This window comes from Capra hircus, chromosome 7 (genome assembly GCF_001704415.2).
Source record: "Capra hircus breed San Clemente chromosome 7, ASM170441v1, whole genome shotgun sequence".
NCBI lineage: Eukaryota > Metazoa > Chordata > Mammalia > Artiodactyla > Bovidae > Capra > Capra hircus.
The window spans coordinates 44254640-44267085 of NC_030814.1; the positions used below are offsets into that span (position 1 = coordinate 44254640).

General features: G+C 41.8%; 1 protein-coding gene across 3 annotated transcripts in view; it reads right to left on the reverse strand.

Annotated features, from left to right (window-relative positions):
• Nucleotides 1-12446, reverse strand: part of MRPL22 (mitochondrial ribosomal protein L22) — a 41161-nt gene that overhangs the window by 21010 nt on the left and 7705 nt on the right. The window lies entirely within an intron of this gene.

The window sequence follows — 12446 nt, forward strand, 5'->3', positions numbered from 1 at the left end:
GCTCTGGGCACGCAGGCTGCAGTTGTTGCGGTGCACGGGCTCAGCTGCTCTGTGGCACGTGGACTCCTCTGAACCAGGGATCAAGCCTGTATCCGCTGCAATGGTAGGCAGAGTCTTAACCACTGGACCACCAGGGCAGTCCCATAGTAGTCTCTTAAGATCCTCTGTATTTCTGTGGTATCACTGTCACATTTTTTCTTTTCATTTCTGATGTTATATAATAAAGTCCTCTCTCTCTTTTCTTGTTGAGTCTACCTAAAGGTTTGTCAGGTTTGGGGGATTTTTTTTTTTTAATCTTTTCAAAGAATTAGCTCTTAGTTATCAGTATTTTCTCTTGCCTTTTTAATGTCTAGTTCATTTGTTTCTGCTTTAATTTTTATTATTTCCTTCTTTCTGACTACTAACCTTGGGCTTCATTTGTTCTTCTAGATCCTAGAAGTGCAGAGTTATGCTGTTTCTTGAGATTTTTTGTTTCTTGAGGTAAGCATTTGTTGCTGTGAATTTCCCTCTTAGAGCTGCTTTTGCTGCATCCCACAAACTCTGGTATATTACATTTCCATTTTTCTTAAGGTATTTTCTGACTTCTTCTTTGACTCATTGGTTATTCACCAGCATATTATTTAATCTCCTATACCTCCTGCCACAGACACACTGAGTCTACAGCTACACATGGAACAATTTTCTCTTAAAAAAAAAGAGAAAACTAAAGGCTGGCTGGATGACAACAACACATCAGGTACACAGGAAGAAAACTATATCACAGCAGTAGGAGAGGATGGCTCACAATCTTGTCATAAATCCCACACCTACCATGGCAACCCATAACTGAGAGGGAACTCAACACTCAGACCTTCTCTCTGAGAACAAAGGGTTCAAACTCCACATCTGGCACTGCAACTTTTAAGACACACACTTGAAAGATGAACCCCCAAAACACCTAATTTTGAAAACCAACTGAGCTCACGGCCCACAGCCCACAAAGCCGGAGACAATCAGAGAAACACCTCTTAAAGAGTCACACTCAGAAACTCACCCACCCCAATGCTCAGCTCAGAAGCAGCTGATTTCCACACTTAAAGTAAAGGAGGCTCACCTGTTTACATTAAAACTTCAGCCTGGGGATTTCCCCAGCAGTACCATGGTTAAAACCGAGGCCTCACTGCAGAGGGTCCAGAGGCTCAATCTCTGGTCAGGAACTAAGATCCCACAAACCATGTGGTACAGCCAAAAGTAAATTTAAACGAACAAACCAACCAACCCTAAGCCTGAGAGGCAAGTTAACACACACATTAAGGAGCCTGCTGCAACGCTCTCCAGAGAAGGAGACTGGTAGGCACCATCTTTGCTCTCTCCTTTACCATGCTCCAGAGAACCAGTATCTATCTCCCAGAAGACAGCCTTTATATGCATCTGGTACCCCAACTTTTGCAGCTGCCACCCAGGAGATAACTCTTGACTGTCTGGCTCTGGAGGTCAGAGGAGCTTGCGTTCCAGTTCACATGGAACTGTAGTAATAGGTGTCGCCCAAAGAGCTCAGAACCCTGTCTGGCACCATGAATTTTATGACTGCTGCCAGGGGACACTTCTACATCACTTGGCTCTGGTAATCAGAGGCTTAAACTTACTTGTGGGTCCTCCAGGAATGTAACCAATGGAGAAAGAGTTCTTTAACAGTTGCCACCCATGGGACACAGCAAGAGGCAACAGATCTTTGAGGTCTTTCTATGAAGGAGGCCTATTAGCTAACCATCCTAACTGGCCTGGAGGCAGGCTTCTAAGCAAACAATACATATCAAGGGGCTGACTGTAATCCTTTCCAAAGTTGGGGTTGGTGGTGGGGAGGTTGTAGACACTATCTTAGCACTCATCCTCTGCCAGGCTACAAAGCACCAGTGTCTCTGGAGGGGAGCTTTACACACGTCTGGTATACCTTCTGCAGCTGACATCCAAGGGATGCCCCTTGGTCACCTGGCCCTCATGACCAGAGGGGCTTGTGTTCTGGGTCTCATGGGACTGCGGCCACTGGGGAAGGATGGTTCATGGCAGGCTACCATCCTCAGGTGACTGCACAGACAGCAGACCAAGGCACACTGCTCAGTCTTTCTATGAAGGAGACCACACTGCAGTCCTGGAACTTTTGAGTGGGAAGCCTCAAGTCTGCAACACATTTAGTAGCCTATGAAGCAGCTCTCAAGAATGCAGGCTGGGGTCTTCGCTGGTTGTCCAGTGGTTAAGACCTCGTGCTTCCAATGCAGGAGGCACAGGTTTAATCTTTGGTTGGGGAACTAAAATCCTACATGCCTTGCAGTGCAGCCAAGAAACAAAACAAAACAAAAAATAATGTAAGCTGTAGACATCAGCTTGGAGCTCTTTTTCTCTGCCTTACTCCAGCTTACCAATATCTTCCCAAAAAGAAGCATATCTACTCATCTGGAGGGCGTATCCTGATTTTTGCAACTGCTGCCCAGAGGACAGATCTCCTGGCTCTGGGGGCCAAAAGGGCTTACCTTTGTGGCCCCCCAGAACTGAATATATTTGCATACTTATAAGTTTGCTGCCTGAGGGTCTAGCTTCCAGTCAGATTGAATCTAGGTGCTGAAATCCTCCTCTTTGGAACACTATTCTCGGCACAACCTCAACAAACGGGAGCCATTTACCACTTGTGCAAACACAGAAGTGTGAAAGACAAACAAAAGCTGTGGCAGGGATGAATGAAAAGCTTCACCTCCTACATGAGGCCACTCCTTCAAGACTGGGAGAAGTGGCTGTTTCTTCTACTGTATAGAAACCAACACAGAGAGTCAAGTGAAATGAAGACACAGATGAATATGCTCCAAGTGAGTTAACAAGATAAAAACCTCACAAAAAATTCTTAAGGAAACAGAGATAAGTAATTTACCTAATAAAGAGTTCAAATTAACGGTCATCAAGATGCCCACTGAACTGGGAAGACAAATGGATGAAAAGAGTGAAAACTTCAACAAAAAGTGGAAAATATAACAAAATATACAGTCTGTGTATTTCTCTAGGCCAGAATACCAGCGTGGATACCCTTTCCCCTGTCCAGGGAATCTTCCCAACCCAGGGATCAAACCCAGGTCCCCCGCATTGCAGGCGGATTCTTTACCAGCTGAGCCACTGGGGAAGCCCAAGAATACTAGAGTGGGGAGCCTATCCCTTCTCCAGGCGATCTTCCCGACCCAGGGATCGAACCGGGGTCTCCTGCACTGGTGGATTCTTTACCAGCTGAACTACCAGGAAAGCAGCAGCAGTCACAGAGCTGAAGAATTATTGCACTGAAAAATACACTTGAGGAACATCAACAAATTCAATGAGGCAGAAGGAAGAATCTGTCAACTTTAAGGAAAGGCAGTAGAACTCACCCAAGCAGAGCAACAAAAAGAAAAAGAATAAACTTCCAACCAAGAATACTCTATCAGGTGAAGTTACCACTCAGAATTGAAGGAAAGACACCATAAAATGGGCATAGCAGGAACCTACCTCAACATAATAAAGGCTATATATGACAAACTCCGAGCAAACATTTTTCTTAATGGTGAAAAACTGAAACTATTTCCTCTAAGATCAGGAACAAGACAAGGGTGCTCACTCTTACCACTACTATTCAATATAGCTTCAGAAGTTTTAGCCACAGCAATTAGAGAAGAAAAAGAAATTAAATGAATCCAGATTGCAAAAGAGGAAGCAAAACTCTCACTGTTTGCAGATGATATGATTCTACACATAGAAAACCCTAAAGGAGCCACCAGAAAATTACTAGAGCTAATCAATGAATTTACAGCAAAGTTGCAGGATACAAAATTAAGAGAGAAATCCCTTGCATTCCTATACACTAACAACAAAAAAATCAGAAAGAGAAATTAAGGAAACAATCCCATCCACCACTGAAACAAAAAGAATAAAATTCCAAGGAATAAACCTACCTAAGGAGACAAAAGACCTGTATGCAGAAAACTGTAAGACACTGATGAAAGAAAGCAAAGACGACACAGACAGATGGAGAGATGCACTGTATCACTGGACTCAAAGAATCAATACTGTGAAACGAGTATACTATCCAAAGCAAGCTACAGAGTCAACACAATCCCTACCAAATTACCAACAGCACGTTTCACAGAACCAGAACAAAAAATTTCACTATTTGTATGAAAACACAAAAGGCTCCAAATACCCAAAGCAAACTAGACAAATAAGAAGGGAGCTGGAGGAATCAACCATCCTGATCTCAGACTACACTACAAAGCTACAGTCAGTCAAGACATTATGGTATCGGCACAAAAACAGAAATACAGATCAACAGAACAAAATAGAAAGTCCAGGGATAAATACACATACCTATGGGTACCTTATCTTTGACACGGGAGGCAAGAATATACAGTGGAGAAAAGAGAGCCTCTTCAATAAGTGGTGCTGGGAAAACTGGTCAACCACATGTAAAAGAATGAAACTAGAACACTTTCTTACACCATACACAAAAATAAACTCAAACTGGATTAAAGACCTAAACGTAAGGCCAGACACTATAAAACTCTTAGAGAGGAAAACAGAGGCAGTACATTCTTTGACATAAATCACAGCAATAACCTCTTTGACTCACCTCCCAGAGTAATGGAAATAAAAATAAACAGTGGGACCTAATTAAATTTAAAAGCTTCTGCACAGCAAAACAAACTATAAACAAGACAAAAAGACAGAATGGGAGGGAATAAATGCCTGTGAAACAATTGAGAAAGGATTAATCTCCAAAATATATAAGCAGTTGATGCTGCTCAATAACAGAAAAACAAACAACCCAATCAAAAAATGGGTGTGAGAACTACAGAGGCATTTCTCCAAAGAAGACATACAAATGGTCAACAAACACATGGACAGATGTTCAACATCATTCATTACTAGAGAAAAGGAAATGAGGTATCACCTCACACCAGCCAGAATGGCCATCATCAAAAAATTTACAAACAATAAATGCTGGAGAAGGTGTGGAAAAAAAGGGAATCCTCTTGCACTGCTGGTGGGAATGTAAACTGATAGAGCCACTACGGAGAACAGTATGGAGATTCCTTAAAAAACTATGAATAAAATTACCATATGACCCAGCAATCCCACTACTGGGCATACACCATGAGGAAACCATAACTGAAAAAGACACATGTAACCCAATGTTCACTGTACCACTATTTACAGTATCTAGGATACAGAAGCAACCTGGATATCCATCAACAGGTGAATGGATAAAGAGGTTGTGGTACATACATACAATGGAATATTATTCACCCATAAAAAAGGAATGCAGTTCAATCAGTTCTAATGATGTAGATGAACACAGAACCTATTATACAGAGTGAAGAAAGTCAGAAAAAGAAAAATAAGTATCATATGTTAACACATACATATGGAATCTAGAGAAATGGTACTGATTAAGCTATTTTCAGGGCAGGAACAGAGATGCAGACATAGAGAATGGACTTTTGGACACCGTGGGAGAAGGCGAGGGTGGGATGAACTGAGAGAGTAGCAATGAAATATGTATATTATCATGTGTAGAATAGCTAAGGAGAAGTTGCTGTGTCACACAGGGAGCTCAACAAGGCACTCTGACAACCTAGAGGGGTGGGATGGGGGGTGGGTGGTGAGTGAGGGGACAGATGTATACTTATGACTGATTCACTTTGTTGTATGGCAGAGGCCAATACAATATTGTAAAGCAGCTGTCCTCCAATTAAAAACAAAAGCAACGAAAACAACTGACTGAAATACATATATGTAGACAACTGGTTCAAGAGAAAAAAAAAAGAACTAAAGGAGTTTTCTAGACAAGCAAAAGCTAAAGGGGTTCCTTACCATTAAACTGACCTTACAAGAAATAAGAAATGCTAAAGGAATTTCTTAAGTGTGGACTACTATAACTTTAAAAGTATAAAAGTTATTTAACCACTGGAAATTTGAACATTACCTGGACATTCAGTACTTTTAAATAAGATACACGGTGAAATATTTATTGATGAAATAACAAACTATCTGGGATTTGTTTCAAAATATGATGGGGGGAAGCAAGGGCCAAAGATAAAGCAAGAAAGGCCATGAGTTAATAAGTGCTGGAGTTGGATGATGGGTTCATGTGGGATCATCATATTGTCTATCTTTCCTTACATCTCGATATATCCAAATAACAACAAACTTTGGTGCTTCCATACTGCTCAGAATATAGTCCAAACTCCTCAATAAGACATAAAAGGCCTTTCATATTCTAACCCCAAGCTGACCATCGTAGCTTATTTACCTTAAGGCACAGACATTCGCTGTTCCCTGTACAAGCCACATACTTCTTTATCTTTACACTTTTGCTCACATTGTTCTCTCTTCCCTCATTATCTCCTAAATGAAATGCCTGTCCTGTTTTAAGTCCCAGCTCAAATGTCACCTCAATGTGAAGCACTGAGCACCTCAACATGAACCTGATTCCTTGTTTGAGATAACCAACCCCCCCCGACCATTGCCTTAATATTAATACTTTGTTCTTGCCAGCTGTACAACAAGTTGGACTACTCCTGAACTATTAATAAGGTGACTGCAAAACAATGAGTTCCCGCAGTAAGTATATCAATTTGAGCATCTCAAGGGCAAGACTCACATCCTTTGTATTTCAGCACCAAGGACAGTATCTGGCACATTCATACTGAGTGAAAATTTAAACTACACTTAAATATTCAAAGTTGTTGTATACTGGCAGACCCTCACACAATTTATGCAATTAAATTATATACTTGGTAATGTCTCTGCTTTTAATTCTCAAACCATTCAGGCTGAAGAATTTTAAAAATGTATTCTTCTAGTGGCTCATTTCTCCTACTCTACCTCAAGTTCACTGATCAGTGCCGTTGAAATACCTAACAAAATCTGTACCTTTGCCATCCACCTTTAGGTTCCACTATTTTAACTGAAAAGCACAAAACTAGGACACATGATGTTAGAGGACAGAATTTTCTAATAAAATTATGAGCCAGGTGATGAGGGCAGAGACTATAGAATCCAGCAGACCTGGATCTAAACCCTAACTTTAATCCTAGGTGAATGGCGTTGGGGAAGTGACATACCTTTCGAGGCCTGTTTTCTCATCAGTAAAATGAGTAATAATAATAATTATCTCATAGGCTTTGTTTTGGCTGCACTGTGCAGCACACGGCATCTTAGTTCCCCAACCAGGTGTTGAACCCACACCCCCTGCAGTGGAAGCACAGTGTCCTAACCACTGGACCACCAGGGAAGACCCCCTCAGAGGTTTCTTGAAAGTGAAAGTCGCTCAGTCGTGTCTAACTCTTTGCAACCCCACTGACTGTACAATCCATGGAACTATCCTGGCCAGAATACTGGAGTGGGTAGCCTATTCCCTTCTCCAGGGGATCTTCCCAACCCAGGGATTGAACTCAGGTCTCCTGCACAGCAGGCAGATTCTTTACCAGCTGAGTCATGAGGGAAGCCCAAGAATACTGGAGTGGGTGGCCTATCCCTTTTCCATGAGATCCTCTGACCTAGGAAATCGAACCAGGGTCTCCTACACTGCAGATGGATTCTGCACCAGCTGAGCTACCAGGGAAGCCCATGGACTTCTTAAGGAGCTCAAATGAGATATTTTAAGTAAAATATTTAATCTGACACATTAATGAGGCTCAATAAATTTTAGATATTATTACTTTTAGAATGAGAAGAACAATACCTACTTCATTCTGTTGGCAGTAGATAAAAAATTAACATACAACGCCCCACAAAGTTTACCACATGATATACACCAGTAGCTAGTATTAATTTTTAATCAGGCCCTCTGAACAATTCATCTCTTCTGTTCTCAATAATCAAATAAATAAACACTTTGTAGATTTAAAAAAACACTTTGAACTGTAAACTTCACATTACAAAATTTCAAACCTTCTCTCATGTTTATAATCATGGTCAAATTTGTTTCTATGAAGCTGTGATTCATGGGCCCTAAGTTAGTCAAATTAACCTTAATCTTCTCTAATCTCATGCCTAACAGCACGATTTCAGAAATATGAATGGCTTGGCTTCTATTTAAAAAACAAACAAAACTGAAAGGCAACCAGGATCAACTTTTATCACTTGGAAATTCATATATCACTACTGATATTTACTATATCTTTTCATTTACTAGGAAACCCATATCCCTTTACCTTCACTGTATCTCTGTAACTTCGGTGAAGGAGGGTAGGCAAGAACCACCAGTCTAGAGTGTTCATATGCAAAATACACACACCGGTTCCCACACTACAGTGAGACTGCCAGAATTCAAGCAGAAAGTGGATGGCATGCTGGAACTAGCATATGAATTTCCCTACTCTCATCATTCTGGTGTTCTGTATCTACCAATACGCAAGGATTAAGTTTAAGTAGCACTTTTCAAATCCTGCCCATAGTCATTTGGCATTGAAAAGTAGCTCAGCATTGAAAAGTAGCAGATCCAAGCCAAATTTCAGGATTAAGAGTTAAATCAGATAATAAGAGTATCTGAAACTTTATAAAGTCACAATTTGACAGAATGAATACTTCCTCTTTGTTACTCAAAGTTTATTTAGAAATTTAATTCAAGGTATACCCATGTCCCAAGTGAAGATAATACTGGCCTCCAGCTCAGTCTTAAGAATATCATGTTATTAGATGCAACAAGGCACAAAATTCTTTGTTCCAAATTTACTTCAGATAACATCAAATTCCACACTTGAGACTGAATAAAAGAACATACTCCCTCCTGACTCAATTAAAATCGAAAAGGGCTGAAGTGATATATAACAGTTGAGCTGTTTCAAATCCTAACAGATGATGCTGTGAAAGTGCTGCACTCAATATGCCAGCAAGTTTGGAAAACTCAGCAGTGGCCACAGGACTGGAAAAGGTCCGTTTTCATTCCAATCCCAAAGAAAGGCAATGCAAAAGAATGCTCAAACTACTGCACAATCTCACATGCTAGTAAAGTAATGCTCAAAATTCTCCAAGCCAGGCTTCAGCAATACGTGAACCGTGAACTCCCTGATCGTCAAGCTGGTTTTAGAAAAGGCAGAGGAACCAGAGATCAAATTGCCAACATCCGCTGGATCATGGAAAAAGCAAGAGAGTTCCAGAAAAACATCTATTTCTGCTTTATTGACTATGCCAAAGCCTTTGACTGTGTGGATCACAATAAACTGTGGAAAATTCTGAAAGAGATGGGAATACCAGAACCACCTAACCTGCCTCTTGAGAAATCTGTATGCAGGTCAGGAAGCAACAGTTAGAACTGGACATGGAACAACAGACTGGTTCCAAATAGGAAAAGGAGTACATCAAGGCTGTATATTGTCACCCTGCTTATTTAACTTCTATGCAGAGTACATCATGAGAAACACTGGACTGGAAGAAACACAAGCTAGAATCAAGGTTGCCGGGAGAAATATCAATAACCTCAGATATGCAGATGACACCACCCTTATGGCAGAAAGTGAAGAGGAGCTAAAAAGCCTCTTGATGAAAGTGAAAGAGGAGAACGAAAAAGTTGGCTTAAAGCTCAACATTCAGAAAACGAAGATCATGGCATCCGGTCCCATCACTTCATGGGAAATAGATGGGCAAACAGTGGAAACAGTGGCAGACTTTATTTTTGGGGGCTCCAAAATCACTGCAGATGGTGACTGCAGCCATGAAATTAAAAGACACTTACTCCTTGGAAGAAAAGTTATGACCAACCTAGAGAGTATATTCAAGAGCAGAGACATTACTTTGCCGACTAAGGTCCATCTAGTCAAGGCTATAGTTTTTCCTGTGGTCATGTATGGATGTGAGAGTTGGACTGTGAAGAAGGCTGAGCACCGAAGAATTGATGCGTTTGAACTCTGGTGTTGGAGAAGACTCTTGAGGGTCCCTTGGATTGCAACGAGATCCAACCAGTCCATTCTGAAGGAGATTAATCCTGGAATTTCTTTGGAAGGAATGATGCTAAAGCTGAAGCTCCAGTACTTTGGCCACCTCATGCGAACAGTTGACTCATTGGAAAAGAGTCTGATGCTGGGAGAGATTGGGGGCAGGAGGAGAAGGGGACAACCCAGGATGAGATGGCTGGATGGCATCACGGACTTGATGGACGTCTGAGTGAACTCCGGGAGATGGTGATGAATAGGGAGGCCTGGTGTGCTGCAATTCATGGGGTCGCAAAGAGTCGGATACGACTGAGGGACTGAACTGAACTGATATATATATATATACACATATATATATATATTCTCAGGCATGCGTGCATGCTAAGTCACTTCAGTCATGTCTCTTTGAGACCCTATGGACTGTAGCCCACCAGGCTCCTCAGTTCATGGGATTCTCCAGGCAAAAATACTGGAGTGGGTTCCCATGCCCGCTTCCAGGGGATCTTCCTGACCCAGGGATCGAATCTGTGTCTCCTGCATTACAGGCAGTTTCTTTACTGCCGAGCAACCAGGGAAGCCCTGTAAATTCTCCTAACTCAATATAATTTTACTGTGTGAAAATCAAGGACAAGCAATCAAGGAAATAGGAATTTAGCAAACAAAAAAGAAGTGAAACCAACATTGGTCTTGGTATCTTCATATCTTCAAACTTTATGTCTCTTCCTTGCTAATTAAACCTCCAGTATCTCCTCCCTCATCCTCAGTCTCAGCTAATAACTGTGCTTCTTCACTGAGATAAACAACCAGAAGAGAACATCTACAAGCTCCCATCACCTAATCTACATACTTACCAGCATCCGTATCCATACACACTTAACGACTATACCTTCACTTACTACTATAATTCAAGTCTATGCACTAACCAGGACCAATCTCATCCCCTGCTCCCTAGATCCCATTCCTTCTCACCTACTCAAGAGCACTGCTCCCACCAATTCTTTCTTCCCCCTTTAAATCATCAGTTTTTCTTCTCTATTGGAACATTCTCATTAGCAAACAAATATACTCTAATATCTCTCAACTTAAAACAAACTGTCCCCAACCAAGTTCCTCGAACTACTCAAGCAAAACTCCTTGAATGAGTTACCTAAATTCCTTGTCTCTCATTCCAGCCCTACCATTCACCCTTAATCCTCTCTGCAATTGTGACACCAACACTGCTTTATTAAAGTCATTGAGAATATCTGTGTTGTAAAACCCAGTGGACAATTCTCACTTTTCACCCAGAATGATTGAAGTATCTCTGGTAAAAGGGATCTGACTACTCAACGATTCCAACTTGGCGGGGGGCAGGGGGTGGTTCCTCACACCACCACTAAGCAACACTGACATCAGCTGGGGGTCCTACAGTTCAATTCTGACACTCTCTACCTGGGGGTAGCAGATCAAGGTCTTCCCCCATAAAACCACCATCCACTTAGATACCAATTACAAGCCCAGGTTGTTACCTGTGCTTCTGACCAACTGCCTACAAAGATCAAGAGGTTCTCATGACCCTCTTTTTGGGTTTGCTAAAGCAGCTTGTAAGATTCAGGAAACCTACTTAATCACTAGATTATTGACTTTTTACAAAAGATTGAACCCCCTTTTGTCTTTTTATGGAGGCTTCATTACATAGGCAGGATTAACTCATTCACTGGCCATTGGTAACTGATTCAACCTCCACTCCTTCCCCCGTCCCTGGATACCAGGAGGTGGTACAACTCAGTCCCACCCCTCCATTCATGCTTGATTCCGCTCACAACCACCACCCCGTCTCCAGTGCTTTCCCAAACTCACCTCATTAATAAAAACCCTGTGGAAAGGGGCTTGTCAGGAATAACAAGAGACCCAGTTCACTTTATGCCTCTGAAGTCATAAACTGAGACGAAAGACCAAAGATGATGACAAAAGAAGCTCCCATCAATCTATGGCTCAGGAAATTTCAAAGGTTTCAGGAGTTGTAAGCCAGAACCATGCACAAAGACCAAACACATATGACAGAAGTATATTTGGATTCTCACAAATCACAATACCCCATCTGGTCACTTGCTCGTCCTTGGGACACTTCTCTGAGCTCCAGGACACTGTGCATGATGGGTTCCATCTCACCTCTGCAGACACTTCTCCAGTCTCCTTTGCTGTGTCTTCCTCACCCTGAGGTGTAAAAGCTGGCTGCCTCAGGCAGAAATCAATCCTTTAACTTGTGCATGCGAGCATGCTCAGTTATGTCCAATTATTTGCAACCCCATGGACTGCAGCCCATCAGGCTTCTCTGTCCAAGGGATTTTTCCAGGCAAGAATCTGGAGTGGGTTGCCATTACCTTCTCCAAGGGATTTTCCCAACCCCAGTCTCCTGCATTGGCAGGTAGATTCTTTACTACTGAACCACCTGGGAAGCTTTGACTCCTGAGTTTTCTATCTACTCTCACAGTGAAGCCAACCAGTCTCATGGTTTTAACTACTGTTCATACACTGATGACT